The sequence below is a fragment of the Coffea eugenioides genome, chromosome 1, assembly GCF_003713205.1.
Source record: "Coffea eugenioides isolate CCC68of chromosome 1, Ceug_1.0, whole genome shotgun sequence".
Taxonomy (NCBI): Eukaryota; Viridiplantae; Streptophyta; class Magnoliopsida; order Gentianales; family Rubiaceae; genus Coffea; species Coffea eugenioides.
In genome coordinates, this window is record NC_040035.1 from 40,595,796 (window position 1) to 40,602,191 (window position 6,396).

A 6,396-nucleotide genomic window follows, 5' to 3' on the forward strand; every position below is an offset into this window, starting at 1 on the left:
GCGTTGAAAATGGCTTCAAAGTGCTGTCTGATGTCTGCAACATTGAGTATGTAAGACTCAGTCGGAAATATATGATCTTTTCAAAATGACTACTTCAGCAATGGAAGATCTTACTTTATTGGCACTCTTTTGGCAAATCAAATGCTGTTGCAAACAGGTTAACACCTTAGGGTGTGATTTTTGTATGTTAAAATTGTTTACTTGAAGTAATATACATTTTAATCAGAGGACTTTCAAGAAAGAATCTACGTTAAAATGGTTAATTGATGGGATTAAACCCTCCCAATTTATCATCCAAAAATTATAATAAGAACAGTGTAAAGTAACGAGTAAATCTTATATACACTGACAGTGTATTCACTATTACGGTTGGATACATAATACATATGCAAAATTTGGTTTCAGATATATATACAGCAACGTAACATGCATAGTATACAATCTAAACATACGTACTGGTAACATGCATAGTATCAAACGAGTCTATAATCATACGTATTGCTAAACTATCAAGAGCCAAGTTCGATAGTTCATAAGAGTGATTTTGACCCAACCTAACTGACGCATGTTGTAGATTATTAGATTATGAGGTGACGCCATTGAGAACTAATTCTGTTGAGTTCATTTCAACCACAGCATTAGTCAATTCCAGTTTAAGGCACAGTTGAAAATGTTGAATACCATTTACGAAAAAGATTTGAACATAGATCTTATGGTTAATGATTTGATATCTTAAACCTAAAGAAAAATGATAAATTGTACCAAACACGACTACGCGACTAAAGTGTAAATTGATAACGTGACAAAATAATCGTCTACTTCTTGTTTCCATTTTTTTCCTCTCCCTCCTTTATAAATATCATAGCCCTCTGAAATTCAATAAACTCCAACTTTCACTCGCACTGTTTACTAATACTGATTTTAATCAACGGTTCTCTCTTTTTCTTTTTCTTTTTTTATAAATTTTCAACAGGAGAAGGGCGGAACTTACGAAGCGAGACCAAGGTAAGGAAATTTGAACGCTGAACTTCTGATTCCTAGATGTTGATAGCATGCAAGCATTATGTATAACTGTTTTTTTTCCTTCTGAGTGACTGGTAAGACTTTGAGTCACAGTCTTTGTATCATTTATTTTAAAACTAATAATACGGCTCCCATGCCAAAACCTCTACAAACAGACGCTGTAGTTTGCTGGTATAAAAGCAAAAGAAGAAAAAGAAAGAAAGAAACATGTCAGAAAAGCTACACATTCTTCTTGCCTTCAATGATTCTACACCAGTCAACAATCAGTAAATATATGAAGTATTCGTCTTCTCCTCATTTGGATACTCATCATCATGAAGATGATCTCATAGCAGAGAGTTGATCAGTAACTTTGCGACAGTGGGATGCTTGGTGTACCACATACAATTGTGCCAAGCCCACAAATCCCGCATTGTCGAGATACTCAAAAACCCTCTCCTCTCCTCTCTCTTTTTTTTTTTTTTGTGTTTTTGTTTTCTGTGTGTGTGTGTGTGTGAGATAAATATTCACAAATTCTTTCTCCTAAGTGGTTTTTCTCTGTGTTTTTACCCACCAAATTAAAGTTACTTCATTTATCTAAGTGTTGCTTTCTTTGCTGTTCCGCCTCGAGGATGGATTGGGTATTGAGGGGACAAAAACAACTTTGGTTGTTTTCTTTTTCCCCCTCTTTTGGGTAACAAAACAGTGACTTGAAGTCCATGAAAACGCACAAATCACAAGATTCACCCCATCTTTGGCATATATTTGCGTAATGGAATCCAACGATCAAGACAGCACACCAGAGAAGGTTCTTGATCGAGAAATTGCTCTAATTGATTTAGCTATAATTATGTTACTGGGCAAATATGATCCAAGCATTTTTCACGAGTGATTAAGCATCTTCCTTTTTTAGTCTTGTCGCATTTGTTCTTTTTCTTTTTCTAACTTAAAGTGAGTTTGATTAAAAGAACACTTAAAGTGAATCTTAAGTTTTGTTCAATTTATAGTTGTTTTGAGGTATTTTTATTTACTTTTATTATCTTACTTTTCACTTGTTTTATTTAAAAATAAATTGATGAGTGTCTGTTGAAGTGCTTTCTATAGCAACTCTCGATTTTTTACAATTTTAGGAATGAAGAATACTTCGACTTTTTTCAAACAAATTTTTCAAGAATTTCTTGCTGAAGCAACAAAAATTGACGATAACAAGAACGAAGAATTAGAACACGAATTCACACTATATATCTTCATTTTCTCTTCGTCCCTTCATATTAATCTTCATTTCTTAGAAAGACTAAATACATAAAAGTACTGGCCACTTGTTCTTGGCTTATATATTTGCCAGCAAAGAAATAAGCCTCTTATAAAATTTTCTGGTTAAAAATCCAATAGTACATTAGCAAACCTGTCTATCCCTGAATTGTGGCTCTTGCTCTAACTTTTACTTGATCGAATTGAACCCTTCCCTGATATAGATTAATATAATAGAAGTTGCATATACTGATAATGTATACATTAATACCATTGAATATATGTTATTTAATAAATTGGAATTTAAACTTTAATTTTTACACATATGACATGCACCTAGGCATGGCCACGGTTCCAGAACTGCCGGTTCTGGTTCTTCAAAGAGGTAGAACCAGAACCGCACCATATAAGATGGTTCTGGTTCTGGTTCTTTAAAGAGGTAGAACTAGAACCACATAGTTCTGATTTTGGTTTCTTATGGTTCTGGTTCTAGTTTTCGGTTCTGTATGGTTGTATACAATTTTATTTAATTCCTTATCCTTACCAATTTTAATACGAATATAACAATATATTTCAAATTTCAAATAAAATGTAAAAAAATAAATACAAAATAAAGATCATATTTTAATTTTATTATTATTCTACAAAGTAAGAAGTAATAAATAGATAATATAAATTTTATGAAAAGTACATTACATTGTCAAATTAAAAAATACATTACACTATCAAATGGTTGTCATGTGTTGACTTTCTTGAATTGGACAATCATCAATGTTGAAGATTCCATTTGAAGAAATATTGCAAAAAATATTTTTTTGCTTGCTTGATTTTGAAGATGAGCTACTACCATCAAAACTTGTCATTTGATAGCAAATAAGCAAAAAAAAAAATGTAAGTAATAATTTAATACTCACAAATTATAATGATAGATATTAGATGAATAGAAAGAATTAAATAATTAATAAAATATATAGAAAGTCCATAAAATTTAAACTTTCTTAAAACCTATTAAACACATCTAATTTTTTTTGAATTATCTCACTACTTATATTAATTATTTTTAACGGTTCTGGTTCTGGTTCTATTTTTTAGAGAACCAGAACCGGAACCTTTATCCAAGGTTCTACCACGATTCTGGTTCCATGGTTTTGGTTCCGGTTCTAGTCCGGTTCCAAACAGTCCGGTTCCGGTCTGGTTCCCGATTCCAAATGGAATCATGGCCATGCCTACATGCACCTAAGGAAAACGATACTACCGTATAAAACTATTAATATATACTAAATTAACCCATTAATGAAATTATGTTTTTCCCTTTGACAGAAGAAACGAAGTATGCTTATATTGAAGGCAAATGTACAGATACCCTATTCTTTTTTGGGATCACAGCACAAAAACTTGTTTAAAAATCACTAATAATACTACTACTACTAATTTATACACATACGAACCAATGAAGAAATAGATTTACTAAGCAGATGGAATCTATTGTAACACACGAAGTTGAATGGGAGGACCTGAATCCTCAAAATGATAAATAGAAATGAATCTTTCTTCCATTTTCACCTTATCCTCGTTGTGTCTTATCATGGGAGTGTCGCACAATCAATTCTAGCTTTATGCTTTTTCCTTGGCACACATATATTGTTCCTCAAATAGCATTCATACTAGTGGATTTTTGCTTTTGCACATTTTTTCCCCACTCAATTTGGTAATTGATATTTATTAGTAATTCCCAGAATCCATTAAGGATAATACCATGAGGGTGCCATCTTCCTGGACACCAAAAACTACAGCTAAGGATAAAATTCTAGATTTTTAAGACACGCTGCATATAGAATCTCTTGGGGAAAGAAAGCACATCATTAAATATTTATGTAATGAACCATAAAATATCACATGAGAGTGTTTAAATTCACAAGTTCGATGGGAATTTGCATTGCAGACCTGTTCGATAATTATATTAAAACTTATACAATTCATGTATCTAAAAGTAAAATTAGAAGGTGTGGATTTAGCATTTACATTTCAAAGAAATCATATATTAGAATGGGGGCTCACACAGCCTTGTTTGGATTGTGATTTTCTGTCAAAATTTTTTTACATTTTCTGTAAACACATTTTCTAATCACTTTTTATCTCATATATATCAAATTGTTACAGTATATTTTCCTACAAAAAATCTTAAAAATAGCAATTCAAACACAGTTAGGCATGCATGAAGAACTATGAATTAGGATTGAAAAAGATCTTTGGTACACTATGTGCCAAAGCTTTTGAGAATAATTTGGCTTCGAATATCTAAAATTTTCAGACAGGATCATTCAAACCCTAAAAAGAAAGGCTTGGAAGGGCCCTTGAAAAGCTTGGAAGAAATACATAGCTCATAAGAGAAAGGCACGTAATCAAACCACCTTAGAAGTTAGAATATTCAATATACTAAGATTCGGCTAGGCTGGTTACCAATACAGGATTGGGGTTCACCCCTCATGATTAAAAAGGCAAACCTCTTAGCCACCGCTGGTCTCACCATCAATATGGATGATAGGGTTAAAGACATTGGACCACGATAAACAAACAAATCCAACCCCATCACCTTTGACAAATTATTCAATTTATTAGTTGCATCACGTCAAATTACACCCAAAAAAATCTTTTTTTTTCTTGCAAAAAAATTTAATTTAAAATTAACTCTCACTATGTTTAAAAAAATTAAGGGCATTAAAGATAAATTAAAGTATAATTTGTTATCGAATGGTTAATTTTCTACACCATAAAATTTAATTGAATGTATTGATTGCACTTAAAATAATTTTTTTCCTCACCATGACCCCATGAGGAAAATTTTCTTGTTTACCAGATAACGTGTCATCCTCCAAATTTTGCAACGTGGGACAATTTCATTCGCAATCTGAGAGATGGGTCTCTCAATCTTGTAAAAGAAAACTGAGAAAAGGAATTTTTTCTCCACATATTCTAACATTTTTGTCAATCACTTTCTCTCTTTCTGTGCCACTCCAGATCATCCAATCAGTGTAATAATAGTAAGATCTTCTTCTACATATTCGATGAGAATAATAAAGGTGGTGCCAAAGCCTTCTTCAAAAGTTTCATAAAGTAATCATTGTCGGGGAGGAATATCTTCCCCTTTTGCTTTGTTTTCCCACCTCTGTATTAATTTTCCTTTTATCAAACATCATCCTCTTTTTAATTAGATTTTGCCCAAATCAGAAAATTTTTCTTAAGGGAGAAGTGTTCTTTATGCTGCATGATGACGTCCTTGGATGGGACATCTCAAACAGTGAAGATGTGTATGAATTAATTACATGTGCGCAGTTGCATGTTGCTTTAGAGATTTCTACATCTTCCAGCATCGATCCCACAGGATATAAGTAGCCCTTTAAAGTTTCACTTGCATTGTGTTACAGGGGGAAAAGAAAAGCTAGAAATGTTACCATCTCACACCTTTTCAGTTAAGTGTACATGCGAGATAAAAAGATAATTCAAAAGTGAATTTGAAAATTTTTTTAGATTTTTCTAATAAAAAAGGTAGGAATCAATCCAAGATAATTTTCAAATACCGTTTGGATTAGTTGTTTTTGGGGGTATTTTTAAAAAAATTTACTATAGTAATGTATATGAAAAAATTTTTACTAAAAAATTTGTTTGAAATATTTGATATATTGTATGGATGAGATATTTTTTGAGTTATATGTATTACTGTAATATTGTATTTGAAAAATTTATTTTTAAAAAAATGACCAATCCAAACAAAAATCTTTGTCCATTCCACTCGAAAGCAGTAGTTGAACTCATCGTACGTAGTTCTTTTCTTGTGTGTAACTAAATTCGGGATCAAAATGAATATGTCAATTTTTGGCTAAAAATATTTTGCCAAGCCACTATCAGATGAAGCAAAAGTGTTTTGCTAACATGCCTGGCACTGGAACTAAATGCAGCCATTCAAGTCGTCCTCAAAGGGAATCAAATTCATAGTGCCAAAATATTGTCCCTCACCTTCTACCGTCCTGGAATTTTCATTCAAGTTTCAAGCATAGTCTCCAGCTGAAATCCATACAGTATATGACTAGATGACTTCCCCCAGAAAAAGATACTACTTAAATAAATAATATATGGCTAGCTGAA